Source organism: Papio anubis, chromosome 6, assembly GCF_008728515.1.
Source record: "Papio anubis isolate 15944 chromosome 6, Panubis1.0, whole genome shotgun sequence".
Lineage (NCBI taxonomy): Eukaryota > Metazoa > Chordata > Mammalia > Primates > Cercopithecidae > Papio > Papio anubis.
The window spans coordinates 141,729,823-141,751,040 of record NC_044981.1 but is presented as its reverse complement, the minus strand read 5'-3'; the positions used below and the strand labels follow the sequence as shown (position 1 = coordinate 141,751,040).

General features: G+C 40.1%; 1 non-coding gene across 1 annotated transcript; it reads right to left on the bottom strand.

Annotated features, from left to right (window-relative positions):
* Nucleotides 1–3,920: 3,920 nt before the first annotated feature.
* Nucleotides 3,921–4,061, bottom strand: LOC116275647. Its single transcript, XR_004184738.1, has one exon. It is a non-coding gene; the product is annotated as a U4 spliceosomal RNA (small nuclear RNA).
* Between the last annotated feature and the right edge of the window lie 17,157 nt (nt 4,062–21,218).

Sequence of the window (21,218 nt, the reverse complement as noted above, 5' to 3'; positions counted from 1 at the left end):
CTAAAAATACAAAAATAGCTGGATGTGGTGGCCTATGCCTATAATCCCAGCTACTCAGGAGATGGAGGTTGCAGTGAGCTGAGATCGCCCCATTGCACTCCAACACGGGTAACAAGGGCGAAACTCCATCTAAAAAAAAAAAAAGAAAAATATTGAGTAATTTAGTAGATGAGACATGACACGAGTAAGCACAAAATCTTAATGATGATGACATTTTAAAGCTGGAAAGGCTGAAGAAACAAGAATAAATAAGAAGGGGTCAGTTTGAGTATAGTTACATGAAGCAGCAAAAGAGTAAAATTTATTTCAGTTCACAATATTGTAAAAATACAGAAAACAAGATTAAAAATATTCATGATACCCAAGAAAAAAATCAACAATTCAAAGGGAGTAGAACAATTCTGGGCAATTGATTATATTGTAGTTTTAAATATGAAATGTTAACACTTTAAATCACACTTCAAGGATTTTTTCTATTATAACTTACTAAAGTTATTTACACGAAGATTTATTACCTACCACAAAGCAAACTGCTGACTTACTGGATCATAAAAACATTAGTAATTTAGGCCAGGCGTGGTGGCTCAAGCCTGTAATCCCAGCACTTTGGGAGGCCAAGGTGGGCAGATCACAAGGTCAGGAGATCGAGACCATCCTGACTAACACAGTGAAACTCCGTCTATATTAAGAAATCAAAAAAAAAAAAAAAAAAAAAAAGAAAATTAGCCAGGTATGGTGGCAGTCGCCTGTAGTCCCAGCTACTAGGGAGGCTGAGGCAGGAGAATGGCATGAACCTGGGAGGCAGAGCTTGCAGTGAGCCAACATCGTGCCACTGCACTCCAGCCTGGGCAACAGAGCAAGACTCCTTCTCAAAAAATAATTAGTTTGGCTCAGTTGCCTCTCTATTATTTGTTTTTGGATGAAAAAAGGTTGTATCATTTGTCTGAAGTCAGAGGATTGTCTAAAAGCCAGTTTCCCATTCAATTTGATATAATTGGTAGGGTGAATACTTCAAGTACTATTACTTGAGTGATTGAGAATTATATGGAAGAGGCAAATACTCTGCACTCGCCTCCCACTATGTGTCTGTGCATGTTTGCATTTAATATGGGGAATAGACATGATTTGAGTGTATATGTGTATTCATATAGGGTAAGATGTGGATGGACAAATGATCACACAATGAAGTGGTAGGGCAGAAGTATAAAATAAATTTCTGATGCTTGTGTATGGAGGAGGGAAAGCAAGTTCATCTTTCAGAAATAGTCATTTAGGTCATCCTAAACATTTCCCAACTTTAAGATTTTACGATTGTAAAATATTTTATGTACATCATATATACATTATACATATCATATATGTACACAACTTATGGAACTACAGTCTAAAATGGAGAGTTAGGTCTCTCACCACTTTCTATACCTCAACATACACCAGGAAAGTCCTAATTCTCAGCAGAAATCACTGTTAAAAATCAACTAGGTATCAGGCACTTTGTTAAACAGTGGGGATTCATAGAATGACCACAGCTTTTGCTCCCACGAAGCTTACAATGTGAATTCTTCCAGTTTTATTTTTTATTTTTTTGAGACGGAGTTTCGCTCTTGTTACCCAAGCTGGAGTGCAATGGTGCGATCTCGTCTCACTGCAACCTCTGCCTCCCCGGTTCAAGTGATTCTCCTGCCTCAGCCTCCTAAGTAGCTGGGATTACAGGCCCCTGCCACCACGCCTGGCTTATTTTGTATTTTTAGTAGAGACAGGGTTTCTCCATGTTGATTAGGCTGGTCTCCAACTCCTGACCACAGGTGATCTGCCCGCCTCGGCCTCCCAAAGTGCTGGGGTTACAGGCGTGAGTCACCGTGCCCAACAAATTCTTCCAGTTAAAAAAAAAAAATGCCCATTTTTCATCTTATCTTAATTGGCTGCCTGCCTGGTTTTACCTACTAAAGATTAAATTGAACTGTTTTTAACAAGTATTAGAAAGGTATGCAGTTTCTGCAAATATTTATTTGACATTCAGTTTTGGCATAAAATTTAAGTTTAAAAAATTTGAGCCGGGTGTGGTGACTCATGCCTGTAATTCCAGCAACTTTGGGAGGCTGAGGCACGTGGATAACTTGAGGTCCGGAGTTCGAGACCATCCTGGCCAACATGGCGAAACCCCATCTCTACTAAAAATACAAAAATTAGCCTGGTGTGGTGGCACACGCCTGTGATCCCAGCTACTCAGGAGGCTGAGACACGAGAATCACTTGAACCCTGGAGGCAGATGTTGCAGCCAGTCGAGAATGCACCACTGCACTCCAGCCTGGGTGACAGAGTGAGACTCTGTCTCAAAAAATTAAAAAAAAAAAAAATTAAAAAAAAAAAAAAAGAAAAGAAAAGAAGAAAGAAACTTCCAGGCCCAGAGCTGTTTTTTTCCCCCTTATTTTATGAAAATGGCTGAACCTCTCAATTTGCCTAGGGTGCTAGTTCCCTGCCCACACATGGCCTCTTCTAAAAATTCCAAACTTCAGATTCCAACATGCCGAAACATCTGTGCTTTGTACTTGGAGGGAGAGCAAAATAATGAAGTTTGGGGACTTATTAAAGTCTTAAAGTGAGTTCTTTTTATAAACAGCACACCAACAGTGTAGAAACGTGTTTATAATCTTTACTGGCTCCAAGATTCTGTTTTTACCTTTTCTTGGTTGGGCAAATATAGCTTAGCCCTTGGCATGTCAGAATTGGCAGCTGGCAATTTTCAGAACTGAAGAGGAGATGTGGAAGAAACACCACAGAAACATTGCTTCAAGAAGAAAAAAGAAGACTATTGTGTAGAGAAGAAAGCTAATACCTTTTAACATTAAGGAGGGAAATTATGCATTTGTTTCCTGGTCTTCAAAAGTGTTGAAATTTTAATTCGTATTATTTCTTCTGGTCTCCGGATGTTTCTTTGCAATGACTAAATGCTTATTTGGGTTATGACGTGTAGTGTAATTTCAATGCCCACACACTTTCCTGTTGAATATAAAAACAGTCTCAACAGGCACCCACTTTAGAAGGTAAACCCTAGGCCCAAGTCTTATTGAATGCAATGTGTCATCTGTCCCTATGCATATGGAACAAATTGGAGCCTGATCTGGCTTTCGTGCTGCAGTCTCTTGTCAGTCACTCTTTACAAAACCATTCATCAGAATTAGTAGAGACAGCAAAATAGTTTCTAGTGGCTGCATTAGCAGAAACTGTAAGTGTTATTTTATAGTATTTTATTTATTTATTTTTGAGATGGAGTCTTGCTCTGCTGCCCAGGCTGGAGTGCAGTGGCACGATCTCGGCTCACTGCAACCTCTGCTTCCCGGCTTCAAGCAATTCTCTGCCCCAGTCTTCTGAGTAGCTGAGATTACAGGCTCCTGCCACCACGCCTGGCTAATTTTTTTTTTGTGTGTGTGTGTGTGTGTCTTTTTTGTAGAGATGGGGTTTCACCATGTTGGCCAGGCAGGTCTTGAACTCCTGACCTTGTGATCCGCCCACCTTGGCCTCCCAAAGTGCTGGGATTACAGGTGTGAGCCACCGCACCCGGCCTGTTTTATTTTTATTTAGAGACTGGGTCTCACATTGTCACTCAGGCTGGAGTGTAATAACCGTGGAGGTGCAGTCACAGTTCACTATAACCTCGAACTCCTGGACTCAAGGGATCGTCACGGGTCAGCCTCCTGAGTAGGTGGGATTACTGAGTAGGTGGCACCACTGCACTCCGGTGGTAATTTTTAATTTTCTTTTTTGTTAGAGGCTGAGTTTTCCTTGGTTGCCCAGGCTGGTCTCCAACTCTGACCTCCAGCGATCTCCCACCTTGACATTCCAATGTTCTGGGATTACAGGAGTGAGTGACCCTATTGGGACGATTTTATTTTTATTTTTTATTTATTTTTTTTGTTCAGCCTCTGTAGAGACTGTCAAAAATTGTCAACACCAACTATATTTCAGGTCGTCATGGTGGAGTATTGAGAAACATTTGCAATTAGCAATAATGGCACCCTGGATAAACCTCATTGACTACAATCATGCCACTGTGCAAAGCTTGGGTATTTTATTTTAAAAGTAAGTAAAGAGAAATGTAAGATTGCTTTCTGCTTTGAAAAACTCAGAGTTATACATTTCAGATTTTCAGGAATATTTATTAACTCTAGACACAGTTAATTAATTTGGAAACCCTTCCCTACAAGAATTTAACCTTCAGGTCAAATTGTCAGAAAATGGCTGCAACTTAGGCTAACTCTAGTGAGTAAGCGTAAAATAGTGAGATTTGTTAACACAAAACTTAAAGCTTTAACTCTCACCAGAGTCTCAGAATCTAAATTGGCCATTGGCTTGGAAGACTTTGATGTAGTTGTGGCTCAATTCCAAGTTTCCCTCAATTTAGAGCAACTGGAATTAAATGGACTTAATAATTCTCTAGCATATCAAATGCTAATCATCCAAGCTACTCACTATAGGACCTATTCAAAGATAGAGACACCACCAGACACCTGATTAAAGACAGTGCTTTTTCTGGGACAATTTTCTATATTTTTGCAAATCTTGTCAATTACTGCCTTGTGTGGGGGCAGGTAATTTAAAAATCTTTGAGGGGAACCACCTAGCGTTCATGAGTTTCAAATTTCAGTGAGACTGAAGCAATCTGGAAATTAGATGTAACTATATCCAGCATCCTGTCATCTACAGTTAAATGTAAGTTAAAACTGTAACAGAGGTTTGCTTGTTACATTATGTTCTGTATATTTGAAATACCTTATAATTTATAATTTTATAATTCATAATTTTATTTTATTTTATTTATTTTTTTTTTTTTGAGACGGAGTCTCGCTCTGTCACCCAGGCTGGAGTGCAGTGGCCGGATCTCAGCTCACTGCAAGCTCCGCCTCCCGGGTTTACGCCATTCTCCTGCCTCAGCCTCCCGAGTTGCTGGGATTACAGGCTTGAGCCACCGCGCCCGGCCTAATTCATAATTTTAAAAATGACTGCAGATATAAAAATTATAAAATGATTGAGGTTATTTATTTCAGTTTAGAGCTTTTAATTGTATATTTCTTCTCCATTTTCATACCCTTAGTTTCTTTTCTTTTTTTTTTTTGAAATGGAGTCTCGCTCTGTTGCCCAGGCTAAGAGTGCAGTGGTGCAAGATCTCGGCTCACTGCAAGCTCTGCCTCCTGGATTCAGGCCATTCTCCTGCCTCAGCCTCCCACGCAGCTGGGACCACAGGCGCCCGCCACTACGCCTGGCTAATTTTTAATATTTTCAGTAGAGACAGGGTTTCACCACGTTAGCCAGGATGGTCTCCATCTCCTGACCTCGTGATCCACCCTCCTCGGCCTCCCGAAGTGCTGGTATTACAGGCGTGAGCCACTGCGCCCCGCCCATACCCTTAGTTTCTTCAGTCTAGCCTCCCACTAGGATTTTTTGATTCATGACGTCTTAAAAAATATACTTTCCTCTCACGTTTTGTTCAAAACTAAAGTTTCAACTCTGTCATTTTTTTTCACCCTTAATCTACAGCTGAAGTCAAAACAGATTGAATGGTATAAAGCTTCTATCAAATTCCTTCCACCCTTGCTCTTACATTTAGAACAGTTTGTCAGATTTTTGTTTGCTAATGTGTGGTATCAAGCACTTTTCTTCGTCATCTATACCGTGACATCTTATACCTTGCTCTCCTTTTAACAAACAAGTGCCAAGTTAAATACTTAAATAGTAACTCTGGAATAATGTAGCAGACGTTTAACCTTTGTAATTAAAGAGTGTCATTGGCCGAGCATGGTGGCTCATGCCTGTGATCCTAGCACTTCGGGAGGCCAAGGCCGGTGGGTCACGAGGTCAGGTGATCCAGACCATCCTGGCTAACACGGTGAAACCCCGTCTCTACTAAAAATACAAAAAAAAAAAAAAAAAAAAAAAAAAAAAATTAGCGGGGCGTGGTGGCATAGGCCTGTAGTCCCAGCTACTTGGGAGACTGAGGCAGGAAAACCACTTGAATCCGGGAGGCGGAGGTTGCAGTGAGTCGAGCTTGCACCACTGCACTCCAGCCTAGGCGACAGAGCGAGACTCTGTCTCAAAAAAAAAAAAAAAAGTGTCATTGAAAACCATTAAAATTTGTGTTTAATTTTGATCTTTTTTCTGGTCCTCACTTGTCTGAAGGACTTGCAGTATTTCATAATTAAAGGGTATAAGAACTGTAGGTGATGGTTATCTAAAACTCCAAACATGGCAAATGTGGGCATGAGGGTACCACTTGGCATCTGACGAGTGATTTTTTAGTCAGCAATATAACAAAGCTCTGCCTTTAAACTGACGATTCTACATAATAATTAGCTATTATGAGTGAGACAAAAGGAGCTAAAGAATGTATTACAATTTATACCTAATTAGAGAAAAATTTTACTCTAGGAATCTTTATATGAAAGTATTGACAACTTGTAAGAAGGAAAAAGTAGTTCTAATAAAAAAGAAAAATTAACAAATCAGAGGAATTTACAGTTTTTTCTTTGTTTGCCAACTGCATGTTTGTTTTGGAAATGAATTATTAAAAGAAAAAAATCACTCTTTCAATTTGTTGTGAATCAGCCTCACAGTGCTAAGCATATAGTTTGTGATGACAAAGATAACCTGATGATCACTTCAGGTTTTAGTCTGCATTTTGTTTTTCATTAAAAAAAAAATATATATATATATATAAAAATATATATATCTAAATATATATCTAAATATATATATATATATTTTTTTGAGACGGAATACAATAACCCTCCCAATTTGTGACTAAATACAAGATGATCTTTACAAAACTGGCTCTATTTTTAAAAGCTACAGTAGGCTGGGCGCGGTGGCTTAAGCCTGTAATCCCAGCACTTTGGGAGGCCGAGACAGGTGGATCACGAGGTCAGGAGATCGAGACCATCATGGCTAACACGGTGAAACCACGTCTCTACTAAAAAATACAAAAAAATTAGCAGGGCGTGGCGGTGGGCACCTGTAGTCCCAGCTACTCAGGACGCTGAGGCAGGAGAATGGCGTGAACCCGGGAGGCGGAGCTTCAAGTGAGCTGAGATCCGGCCACTGCACTCCAGCCTGGGAGACAGAGCGAGACTCCGTCTCAAAAAAAAAAAAAAAAAAAAAAAAGCCACAGTACATTAACGCTACGAATATTTTCAAGAATTAGAAACGTAAGTGTCTTAAGATTTTCCAAAAATCTCAGGACTTCTGCGGAATTTCCAACATTTGTAGGACATAAACTCTGTTGCCTTACAAAACTTGGATAATCAATAAAAATATGGTCTATAGTGAAAAGATATTTCAAGCAAAAATGATGCAAATAGAATTAGATGAGTGATTTGCAAGAAATGTGTGCCTGAAAATATTCTTGCCATGTTAAATAAGATTTGGCCTTATGTTCATCCTTATACACTAAACATTTTAAAAAATGATACTTTAAACAAGTCTTGTGTCCTTTCTTGTTTATTTTAGTATCCTCCCAAAAACCATAAATACAACCATATGTCAGGGCAAAGCTGTATTGAGGGCTTGGACATAGTGCTCTTACTTTTATTTTTACCATTCATTTCTATGTATAGCAAGTAATATGTATTTTTCATCAATGATCAAATTTTGTATATTTTTAGTTGCTTGTGGGCCAGAGGTTTAAGGAATAGAATACTTTTCCTTTCATGTTGTTCAATGACCACAACGTCAAACATGGATTTGGTGAAAATCTATCCAGTGATATATATAGTTTTAACTTCAAATTTATGGTTCTAGGAATTTTTGAGGCTGGCAGAAGCACAGGTAAGCAGAAGCTGATTACTCAAGGAAATGTTTCTCATTTCTTAACTATATAATCTTGAACAAGATGCATAACCTTTGATGCTCAGTCTCAAACTACAAACAAAAATAAAAATTCATTCCTGAAAAGTTGTTGTGATGATTTAATGAGGTATGAGTAAAGCGCATAGAACATGTGGTAAGCCCTTGATAAATAAGAGGCATTAGCTAATGGTTATAGATTCTTTCAAGGGAAATGAACAAAGGGAAAAGTAGTGCTGTCAGAAAAAAAAATCCAGTACACAGTCATATTCTGAAAGTCAAAATGTTACGTCGGTGTTTGCTGCTTCTAGAGAGTGTTAATAAGTAAAACAAGGATATGTCAATTTGTGTAACCACAAGACCACTGAAAACAAGTCGTAGTGTCTTACACTACGTTAAATGTAGTATGTGAGGACTAGAAACAACAGTGTAAATATAAAAAGTAAACAAGGTGAGAAGAGCTTTACTTTTTTTTCAGAGACAGAGTCTCATTGTGTCACCCAGGCTGGCATGCAGTGGCTCAAGGCACAATCACAGTTCGAACTCCTGGGCTTAAGCCATCCTCCTGCCACTTGAGTAGCTAAGACTACAGGTGCACACGCCTGGCTAATTTTTCTTTTTTTTTTTTTAGAGACAGAATCTCGCTATGTTGCCCAGGTTGGTCTCAAACTCCTGGCCTCAAGAGATTCTCTTGCCTAGGCCTCCCAAAGTTCTGGGATTACAGGCGTCGGCCACCATGCCCAGCCAAGAACTTTAAATTTAGTTCCTATAACAGATAGGCATGTATAGTAAGTAACCTTCAGAATTCTGAGAATTTGGTAAGTAAAAAATCAACCTACAAAAGAGGTTAGAATGTGTCCCACCATAAAGTAGCTGGAAGTATTATTATTACTGTTATTAGAGACAGGGTCTTGCTATGCTAGAGTGTAGCAGTGGCTATTCACAGATGTAATCATAGTGCATTACAGCCTTGAACTCTTGGAGCTTGAGCTATCCTCCTGCCTTAGCCTCCTGAGTAGCTGAGTCTACAGGTGTGTGCCACTGCATCCGGCTAGAAGAAATATTATTAATAGATCAAGGAAAAGAATAGAGAAGGGAAATAAAATTAATTTTCATTAGAAATGTATAATGGCTCCCTTTGTCTATTGAAATAATGACTGCAATCCTTCAGTAGGCCTCAAAGATGTTACATTCGCTGGATCCTGGCTCTTTTGCAGTCTCATCCATCATCATTCCCAGTTCTCTGAGCTATAACTGTTGTAGAGGTTTTCCAGTACCTCCAAAGCTCTGAGTTTCTTCCTACCCATGGTCTTTGCCCTCTGCCCAAATCACATTCCTCCCTATTCACCTAGGTAACTCTTGTTCTTCAATTCCCAGCTAAATCTTGCTTCCTCCTAGATCTTTTCTCTGATTCCCTGGGCTGCCCATTTTATGCTCCCATGGCATCTTGCTCTCTTCTTATCATTATGTGTACTGAATTGTTCAGTGTATTTTATTTACCTAGTATATCACACTCACAATGAAAACAGAAGCCATTTCTGTCTTACTCTCTGCTGTGTCTCCAGAATCGAACAGTTTGTGCAGTATAGTACTAACAACAATACCTACCAATTGTCGCCTGCTAATTAATAAATGCAGTTGAAGCAGGTACAACTCTCTGGTTTTTTGTCAGCTATATCTCTGTTAAGGAAATAGATAAATAGGTTGAAATTAGTCATTCACATCATCAAAATTTCTTTCTCTTTTTCTGTGCTTCCCAAACTACTTCATTAGTATGTTAGTATTTGCTTTACTACACAACAACCCTGAGACATAAGTACTGGTATCTTCACTTGATGAATAAACTGAGGGTAAGTAAGTTACCCAAAGTGGTCCAGTCAAGGTCTGCATACTCTTAACTACTCCACTCTCAGCTAATAATGACCTTATTGTAGTAGAGACTAGGACCATTAAAGAATATGAGGCTCTCTTTCCTTTTTTTTTCCCTCCCCTCCCCTCCCCTCCCCTCCCCTCCTCTCCCCTCCCTTCCCCTCTCCTCCTCTCCCCTCCCCTCCTCTCCCCTCGCTTTGTTTGTTTGGCTTCCCTTCCCTTTCTTTGACGGAGTCTTGCTCGGTTGCCAAGCTGGAGTGCAATGGTGCTCTCGGCTCACTGCAACCTCCACCTCCCAGGTTCAAGCGATTCTTCTGCCTCAGCCTCCTGAGTAGCTGGGCACACGCCACCAGGCCCGGCTAATTTTAGTAGTTTTTGTTTCACCATGTTGGCCAGGATGGTCTTGATCGCCTGTCCTTGTGATCCACCTGCCTCAGCCTCCCAAAGTGCTGGGATTACAGGTGTGGGCCACCGCCCCGGCGCTCCCTTCTTTTTTATTCTTCCTTCCCTTCTTGCCCTCCCTCCCACTCTTCCTCTTTCTTTTCTTTTTATTTTCCTCGCTTAGTTGTAAAAGCAAATCCTCTTATCACAAAAATGCAAACAAAAGTAGAGGTATGTAAAAAGCAAAGACCCTTTTCAATCCTCTCCCTAAAGGTAACCAGATTATGCATAGATATACCTATAGCTTGTAAATTATTTTATTTATATTTATAATAATCTTTCATGTTAAAATATATGGACCTTACTGGCCGGGCGCGGTGGCTCACGCCTATAATCCCAGCACTTTGGGAGGCTGAGGAGGGAGGATCACCTAAGGTCAGTTCGAGACCAGCCTGGCCAACATGGTGAAACCCTGTCTCTATGAAAAATACAAAATTAGCCGGTCGTGGAGGCGCATGCCTGTAATCCCAGCTACTTGGAAGGCTGAGGCAGAAGAATCGCTTGATCCCAGGAGGCGGAGGTTGCAGTGAGCCGAGATCGTACCATTGTACTGCAACTTGGCAACAAGTTGTATATATGTGTGTGTGTGTGTGTGTGTGTGTGTGTGTATGTGTGTGTATATCTATATATGGACCTTACAAATGGGATTCCATTTGTAATCCCAGCACTTTGGGAGGCTGAGATGGGAGGATTGCTTGAGCTCAGGAGTTCGAGACCAGCTTGGGCAACATAATGAGATACTGTTTCTATAAATTTAAAAAATAAATTAATAAAAAAATTAACAAAAAATATATGGACCTACCTCATTTTTAATGGCTGCATAATATGCCACAGGGTGATTATTCTGTAGTAAACTTATTTATTTATTATTGGACATTTCAAGTTTTTCCTCAGTTTGACATTATTACAAATATTACTGACAGTACTTGCACATATCTCAGACATGTCACTGCACTCCATAAACAGCATGTGGCTATCAACATATTGACATTATGTTTGGTTCATGATAGAAAAAATCATTAATATGATGACAGTGATTTGTTCAGAATAATATAAAATTTTGTCTTTCATGATTTCTAAGAATTTAGAGAGAGAGCTCTAATTCATCTGCACTCAGCAATTCCTATTCACTTTCTGCCTAGTTACCTGCTTGATACAAAGATAGGTATTTTTTTTTTTTTTTAAACTTGGAGTTTCACTCTCGTTGCCCAGGCTAGAGTGCAATGGCGCGATCTCGGCTCACCACAAACTCTGCCTCCCAGGTTCAAGCGATTCTACTGCCTCAGTCTCCTGAGTAGCTGGGATTACAGGCATATGCTGCCATGCCTGGCTTTTTGTATTTTTAGTGGAGATGGGATTTCTCCGTATTAGTCAGGCTAGTCTCGAACTCCAGACTTCAGGTGATCCGCCCACCTCGGCCTCCCAAAGTGCTGGGATTACAGGCGTGAGCCACCGCGCCCGGACCAAAGGGTTGTAATTTAATGACAAGATAAGTTTTAATATGACAAATTGTATTAGCATGAACATCAAGAAGTAGCTCAGATAGCCTAACTTCTATTTTACTCTATTTTATTCTTTCATAATAAACATGAATCATTCAATTTGTTAATATAGCATATACATATGTCAAATATAGCATATATATGTGTGTATACATGCATTTTAGACAAGGGTCTCACTCTATTGCCCAAGCAGAAGTGCAGTGGTGTGCACCACTTCACCCAGCCAATTTTAAAAGTCTTTTTAAAAACAGAGTCTCACTATGTTACCCAGGCTGGTTTCAAACTCCTGGGCTCAAGTGATCCTCCCGCCTCAGCCTCCCATAGTGCTGGGATTACAGGTGTGAGCTATAATATAATGCTCAGCCAGCATATACTTTTTATTTTTAAAAAAATTTTCTTTTCTGGTGATGGGTGGGAGCAGGGAAGCGCAGGAGGGAGGAATTGTATGAGCATATAACTTTTCTAAATAAATTTAACTAAATGATAAATGTAATAAATATCTATTATAGAAAACTTCAAAGACTTAAATGTTAACAAAAGACAAGAAGAAAAAGACTCCTTTAATCTGAACATCCAAAGGAAAAAGTGACTATACAGTTTTTTGTTTCAATATTCTTGAATCTATGAATTGTTTTGCCTTTAAATTGAAAATATTAGTGATAGTTTTTATAAGAAAATCGACTTAATCTTTAACATAAGCATTTTTGCATTAACATAAGCGTTATTTATTTATTTATTTGTTTGTTTGTTTTTGAGACAGAGTCTTGCTCTGTTTCCCAGATTGGAGTGCAGTGACACAGTCTCGGCTCACCGCAACCTTTGCTTCCCGGGTTCAAGCAATTCTCCTGCCTCCCTCTCCTGAAGAGCTGGGATTATACATGTGCGCCACCACGCCCACCAAATTTTTGTACTTTATTAGAGATGAGGTTTTCCACGTTGGTCAAGGGGCTCTCAAACTCCTGAACTCAAGCGATCTGCCCACATCCGCCTCCTGAAGTGCTGGGATTACAAGCGTGAGTCACCACGCCCGGCCAACATAAGCATTTTTTTTTCTTTTCTGAGACAGAGTCTCACTCTGTCACCCAGGCTGGAGTGCAGTGGTGCAATTTTGGCTTACTGAAGCCTCCACGTCCTGGGTTCAAGGGATTCTCCTGCCTCAGCCTCCAGAGTAGCTGGGATTACAGGCATGCGCCACCACACCCGGCTAATTTTTGTATTTTTAATAGAGACGGGGTTTCACCATGTTGTCCAGGCTGGTTTTGAACTCCTGATCTCAAGTGATCCACCCTCCTCGGCCTCCCAAAGTGCTGGGATTACAAGCGTGAGCCACCAGGCCCAGCTTTTTTTTTTTTTTTGATGGAGTTTCGCTCTTGTTGCCCAGACTGGAGTGTGATGGTGCAATCTCGGCTCACTGCAACTTCCGCCTTCCGGGTTCAAGCGATTCTCCTGTCTCAGCCTCCCGAGTCACTGGGATTACAGGCATGCGCCACCAAGCCTGGCTAATTTTGTATTTTTTTTCGAGACGGAGTTTCTCCATGTTGGTCAGGCTGGTCTCGAACTCCCGACCTCAGGCAATCTGCTCGCCTTGGCCTCCTAAAGTGCTGGGATTACAGGCGTGAGCCACTGCACCTGACCAACATAAGCATTTTTTAAATGTCACTTGGAACAACAAAGCAAGACCCTAGCTACAGAAATTAAAAAAAAAAAAAAAAAAAAAAAATTTAGGTGCAGTGGCATGCCTCTAGCACCAGCTACTCAGGAGGCTGAGGCAGGAGGATTTCTTGAGCCCAGGTGTTTGAGGTTGCAATCAATGACCTTTGAACATGCCATTGTACTCCAGCCAGGGTGACAGAGCAAGACCCCATCTCGAGAAAATAAATAAATAAATAAAAATGTCATTGCGCATTTGTGCCATTATTTATCCAATCATTCTATTGTTAAATATTTAGTTTGTTTTGAATTTTTTGCTATTATAGGTGACACTTGATGAACAACTTTGTTCATTTTTTTAATTTAATTTTTTTAGGTTAAATTCTAAGAATTAGAATCAAAGTTTTGAACAGTTTAAAGACTCTTTAGGCCGGGCGCGGTGGCTCAAGCCTGTAATCCCAGCACTTTGGGAGGCCGAGACGGGCGGATCACGAGGTTAGGAGATCGAGACCATCCTGGCTAACAGTGAAACCCCGTCTCTACTAAAAAATGCAAAAAACTAGCCGGGCGAGGTGGCGGGCGCCTGTAGTCCCAGCTACTCGGGAGGCTGAGGCAGGAGAATGGCGTAAAACCCGGGAGGCGGAGCTTGCAGTGAGCTGAGATCCGGCCACTGCACTCCAGCCTGGGCGACAGAGCGAGACTCCGTCTCAGGAAAAAAAAAAAAAAAAAGACGAAAACTAACTGCCCTGGTTAGTTCTATGGTGAATATTCTCCATACAAAGGATACAAATGGAATGATGAGTAACATATTTGCCAAGTTGTCAGGCCCCAAGAGCAAGGGAGGGTTGAAGCCAGTGTTGTGTACATGAGGCAGACCCCTACCTGGGAAGGTGAAGAGGGGACTGTGCAGGAAGGGGAGTACAGCATGCGCTCACAAAGAGGTCAGTTGTGGAATGGGAACGGTCAACTCTGAAGCTATGGGGCTTGGAGAGAGCCTCAGCTGTTGCATGAAAGAGTGAAAGCAGATGCAGCAGTTTTCAAATCAAGTTCCATGGAGGCATTTTAGGGGCTTTCCTGGGAAAGCATGAAGAGCTGGAAGAGGTTTACAGCCCTCTCCTCTCTTTCCACCAGAAAGATAAACGCTTTTTCTTTCTGTTTCAACATGAGATTTTATTTGAAAACATGGTTTCAGTGTTTTTGTAATAACTTATTTATTGCAGACATTTTTAAGTACATGAAAGTAACAAGAATAATAATGCATTCTCATTCTTCACCAATGATAATTTTGCCTTTCTTATTTCTTCTCTTTCCGTTTTTCTATTTTATTTTATTTTATTTTATTAGGATAGATGGGCAGTACAGCAGAGAAGGGGCTGTCTGCCTGTTTTTCCTTTTTAATCTGGAATATTTTAACACAAATCTCAGACATCTAGTCATTTCACTTGTAAATAATCTAGTATGTTTCTTTGCCTGAGAAAGACATCTTGTTTTTAAAAATATAATTTTCATGCCTTTATCTCACCTAACAAAATTTACAATAATTATTATTATTAACAATAATTCCTAGCCCAGGCACGTTGACTCATGCCTGTAATCCCAGCACTTTGGGAGGTCAAGATGACAGAGTAGCTTAAACCCAGGAATTCAAGATCAGCCTGGGCAATATAGCAAGACCCTGTCTCTCCAAAAAGTTAAAAAATTAGCTGGCCATGGTGACGAGTACCTACAGTCCTACCTACTCAGGAGGCTGAGGTGGGGGATTGCTTGAGCCTGGGAGGTTGAGGCTGCAGTGAGCTGTGATTGTGCCACTGCACTCCAGCCTAGGCAATGAAGTTTGTTTTTGTTTTAAAAAATGTTTTGTTTTGTTTCTAAACAAAAACAAAAATAAACAATAATTCTTTAATATCACCTAAGTCCATATAAAGATTTTTCTGATAGCTCAGGAGTATCTTTTCATAATGGATTTGTTTGTCTCTGAGACCAAACAAAGTCCATATATTACATTTTGTTGTGTTTTTTAGTCTCTTCCAACCCTTTTTATTACACTAATTTTTTTAGCCAATGCAGTTTTTTGAATTGTCCATCTATTTCTCATTGATTTGTGATGCTTCCTATAGTATAATTTACATATAATAGAGTCAGTTCTGGTCCATCAAATCTGTTTCATTGAACTGTGTCTAGTATTATGTTATAATGGCCTCATAAAAGTTATTTAGTTTTAGTGGAGACGGGGGCGACAGAGCGAGACTCCATCTCAGAAAAAAAAAAACCCAGTTATTTTAATTTCAGAATAGGTTTCGTTATCTAGAAGAGAAGAGGAGGTTTCAGTATTTATTTATTATCTAAATAGGTTTATTATCTAGAAGGGCATTAATCTACCATTTTAACATCGGTTTGTAAAGATGTTCTTATTTATTCTTCTAGATGCTCCCTTAGGTTCTTTTCACCTTCTAAGAAGAAAAATAATGTTTCTAAATCCAAATTTTGGAGTCACAGGCTCTCGTCAAACATAAAAGACTTAGGCAAACCAGTTATTTCTGGAGTAATGTATTATTTCCCTGCCTTCTCCACACCAAAATTTCTAAAAGCAAATCCAGAAACCAAATCTACTCAATACTTTCACTTATGTCAAAAGTTAATTCAAGGAAAGAAATTACTTTATAGTAAACCACTGGGACATAAAGCAAAATAAAATAAATACTGTGAAGGAGAATTGCACTTCCGTGATTTGAGCAACAGATGAGAACACTTTCCTCTGCTGGCTTTTGAATCGAATCCAGGGGAAAAGTGAGAAGATGTGAAGCTAGAGATAAAAATCCTTATGAAATCAAGGTAAGAGTTCAAAAACATATTATTGATTTAGAAATCTTGATCAAGAAGGAAGAGAATAGGAAGGAAAGGTGAGGAGTTAATCTTACGCATTTTTATTCATGCCATAAAAAATTATTTCCTTTGAGATTCAGCCCCATTGCAGAAAGAACTTGAGATGACCAATGATTTTAGTTTCATGCTCTACCTTGACATGCTAAGTTCATGATTTATTGAAATTTGTACATACCGTGTGGATGAAATTTCCAGCTTTTGCAATTTGCTTAACTTGTTTATAGTAAGAGGTATAACAGGTTTTGACATCTCAGGTTGTTTAGGGGTAACTGGCTGATTTCTCAACTCAGGGTAGAACACTGTGTATCAAGGTGAAAAGGAAATTAAAGACAAATTAGCTGGATTTTCTGGGGATACTGAAATGTGGGAGTCCAAGGTATAGGCCTCAAAAAACACAACTAACAATCTTCTACTGGCAAACATCTTGCATGTTAGGTCAACTGAATAACGAAGACTAACAGGACATCAGATCATTAGATACATTCTGGAGTTATTTTTTAATTTGTTTTTTATTTTTATTATCATTTAAAAATAATTTTTTGCAGAGAGGGGCTGTCACTATGTTGTTCAGGCTGATCTGGGCCATCTTCCTTTGCCTCCCAAAGTGCTGAGATTGCAACTGTGCACCAACATGCCTGGTTGGAGCTGTCTATGCAGCAAAGAGTGAGAACTTCCTGGATAGGGTCATATTATAAAAGCTAGCACCATCATTTTGCTCAGTTGCTGATAAAGGCTTGTGTTTTCTCACACTTTACAAAAGTATTGGCAGCTCTCAGTTCACAAATGTGCTAATACAAGTATCTTCTGCATGGTCTGATTGCACACCATCTCCTCAGGCCACCCATTGTCCTGGAATCAAACACCTGGAGGATGGTGCCTCCTGACATCTTGGTGGGAAGTGGTGGTGGTGGTGGTGGTTAGGTGCTGACTCTTTTCTATCAACTCTTTTCTTCCTCCTAACTTTACCTCTTGTATTCTCTTTATAACAATGCTGTTGATTTTTGTTCAGTCATAATTCCACTTTGCAGTTTAACTATTAACCCTCTACTTAAGAATTGCCCAGGCCAGCATGGTGGTTCACGCCTGTAATCCCAGCATTTTGGGAAGCCCAGGTGGGTGGATCACGAGGTCAGGAGTTTGAGACCATCCTGGCTAACATGGTGAAACCCCGTCTCTACTAAACATACAAAAAAATTAGCCGGGTGTGGTGGCAGGCGCCTGTAGTCCCAGCTACTTGGGAGGCTGACGCAGGAGAATGTCATGAACCTGGGAGGCGGAGCTTGCAGTGAGCCAAGATCACGCCACTGCACTCCAGCCTGGGCGACAGAGCGAGACTCCGTCTCGAAAAAAAAAAGAAAAGAAAAATTGTTGCCACCACCATAGTAATAGTCCCATGTTTGTGAGCACATGGGAAACAAATATCAAGCATATTATACCTATTTACTATCATTGCACCTGTTCTGTTTTCTTCCACTCTTTTTCTGTCACCTCTCGCTTTAATTGAGCATTTTATGTAATTCAATTTTCTCTCTTCTCTTAGCATATCAATTATACTTCTCCTTAAACAACTTTTAGTGGTTACTCTAGAGTTTGCAATATACATTTACGACTAACCTAAATCCATCTTCAAGTAACACTATAACAGTTGGGCATGGTGGCTCGCGCCTAAAATCCCAGCACTTTGGGAGGCCAAAGCAGGAATATTGCTTGAGGCCAGGAGTTCAAGACCTGCCTGGGCAAAACAGCCAGGTCCCATGTCTACAAAAAATAAAAAATAAATGAATAAAAATTAGCCAAGTGTGGTGGTGTGCGCCTGTTGTCCTAGCTACTCGGGAGGTAGAGGTGGGAGGATTGCTTGAGCCCAGGAGTTCAAGGTTGCAGTAAGCCATGATCATGCTACTGCACTTCTAGCCTGGGCAACAGAGCAAGACCTTTGTTGCTAAAAACAAAACAAACACAAAAAAACGGCCGGGCGTGGTGGCTCACGCCTGTTATCCCAGCACTTTGGGAGGCTAAGGAGGGCAGATCACGAGGTCAGGAGATCGAGACCATCCTGGCTAACACAGAGAGATCTCGTCTCTACTAAAGATACAAAAAATTAGCCGGACATGGTGGCAGGTGCCTGTAGTCCCAGCTACTCGGAAGGCTGTGGCAGGAGAATGGCGTGAACCCGGGAGGCGGAGGTTGCAGTGAGCAGAGTCGCACCACTGCACTCCAGCCTAGTTGACAGAGCAAGAATCTGTCTCAAAAAAAAAAAAAAAAAAAAAAATTGATTTCCTTTCTCAAAAATTATTTTGCAATGATAATATGTTGACTCTATAATAAGAAAAATTTAGCCAGGCATGGTGGCTTATGCTTGTAATCCCAGCACTTTGGGAGGTTGAGGCGGGCCAATTGTTTGAGCTTAGGAGTTTGAGACCATTCTGGACAACACAGTGAGACCTCATCTCTACAAAAAATAAGCAAAACATTGTAGTTGTGTACAGTGGTGCACACCTGTAGTCCCAGCTACTTGGGAGGCTGAGGTGGGAGTTTCACTGGAGCCCAGGAGGTGAAGGCTTCAGTGAGCTGAGATTGTGCCATTGCACTCCAGCCAGTGCAACAGAGCGAGACCCTGTCTCAAAAAACAAACCAAAAAACAAGGAAAAGAGAAAAATCATTAGTTTAAATTTTGTTGAATTTTATTTTGAAATAACTTGAAACCTCGGAAAAGTTGCAAATACAAAGAATTTCAATATGCCTCATATCCCAGTTCACCAACTGTTAACATTTGCCATGTTTCTTTTATCATTTTCTCTGAAACAGCAGAACAATTTATATACACACAAACACAGGCATATTGTATGTGTATTTTTTCTGAAACATGTGAGAGTAAGTTAATATCATGTCCTTTTACTTCATATTTAAAGTGGATTTGTTTGCTTATTTGTTTGCTTATTTATTGAAAGAATGCCACATTACTTACATGTCCTCTCACACTATCTTGAGGACTATACAGTATCAGCATAACTTATCACTGGGTGCTGTTAACCTTGATCACTTGCTAAATATAGTGTCTGCCAGGTCTCTCTCTATTGTAAAGCTACTATTTTTTTCCTTTTCCATACTCTGTTCTTTGACACTGAATCACTAAGTCCAGTCCACGCTCAAGGAGAGAAGTGATTAATTTCCGTCTCCTGGAGGGAGAATAGCTGCATATATTATTTGGAATTAAAAAAAAAAATTTCATTGTAACTATAGTAAATCTGATTTGAAGGAGAAGATTCATTAAATTGTTTGGAAATTTGCAATTGTTCTTTAAACATTATTTTTCTTGATTGCTAATTTTATGTAAGAAACATTCGTCTCTGACTCATCAAATCAATCACAGTAAATAAATAACAAGTGCCTTACAAGACTTAAGACCATATATAATTACAAGTTAAGCATCCCAAATCTGAAAAATTCAAAATCTAAAATTTCCAAAATCAGAAACTTTGTTCGTTGTTTTGTTTTGTTTTTGAGACGGAGTCTTGCTCTTGTCCCCCAGGTTGGAGTGCAATGGCACGATCTTGGCACACTGCAACCTCCACCTCCCAAGTTCAAGCAATTCTCCTGCCTTAGCCTCCAGAGTAGCTGGAGTTACAGACGCCCACCACCACGCCCAGCTAATTTTTGTATTTTTAGTAGAAATGGGGTTTCACCATGTTGGCCAGGCTGGTCTCAAACTCCTGACCTCATGATCTGCCCACCTCAGCCTCCCAAAATGCTGGGATTACAGGCATGAGGTACCACGCACGGCCTCAAAATTGGAAACTTTAAAAAATAAAACATTTAATGTACTAGTCTTTTAGATGCATGACCTCTGTATTACAACTGAGTCATTAATCTTGTAGATTCATCAGTATTAACTGGTTTGCTTTTATGGTGCTCCCTCAGTCCTTTCTGCAGAGGTTCAAGAGAAAGATCTTTTGAGAAGCATGCAAGTTTTTTTTATATATGTATGAAAACTTTATTCACTCCGTTAACTTTTTCATCATTCGCAATGTTTATCTTCTTAAGATTAGCAGTAATTGGGCCAGACAGGGTGGCTCAAGCCTGTAATCTCAGCAATTTGGGAGGCCCAGGTGGGTGGATCACAAGGTCAGGAGTTCGAGACCAGCCTGGCCAACATGATGAAACCCCGTCTCTATTAAAAAAATACAAAAATTAGCTGGACACAGTGGTGCGTTCTGTACTCCCAGCTACTCGGGAGGCTGAGGCAGGAGAATCGCATGAACCTGGCAAGTGGAGGTTGCAGTGAACCGAGGTCGTGCCACTGCACTCCAGTCTAGGCAACAGAGTGAGACTCTGTCTCAAAAAAAAAAAAAAAAAAAAGGATTAGTGCTAACTGGTTTTACTTTCTTTTTAGCCTTAAAGTTGTTTTCCAGATGACACTATCTACACACACTGGAAATATGAAACTTTTTGAGGGCCAACATGTTGCTCAAAGGAAATTGCTCACTGGAGCACTTTGAATTTCAATTTTCAGATTAGGGATACTGAACCGATAAGTATAATACAAATATTCCAAAATCTGAAAATATTTGAAATCCCAAACACTTCCGGTCCAAAGTATTTCAGATGAGGGATACTGAACCTGTATAAGCTGTTCATCTAAGATATATTAGATATGCCTTCTTCTTATCAAATTGCTCCATTAAACTATAATAAGGATAAATCAATGGCATACTATGAATTTCTTCAGGCTTATTTGATTTTGTTTTAAACAAAGATTGCAATTTTTATTCTGTATAATATAAAACCTTATACAGGCCAGGCACGGTGGCTCGCACTGGTAATCCCAGCACTTTGGGAGGCCCAGGTAGGTGGATCAGTTGAGGTCAGGAGTTTGAGACCAGCCTGGCCAACAGGGTGAAACCCCGTCTCTACTAAAAATAGAAAAATTAGCCAGGTGTGGTGACAGGCACCTATAATCCCAGCTACTCAGGAGGCTCAGGCATGAGAATTGCTTGAACCTGGGAAGCGGAGGTTGCAGTGAGCTGAGATCGCGCCATT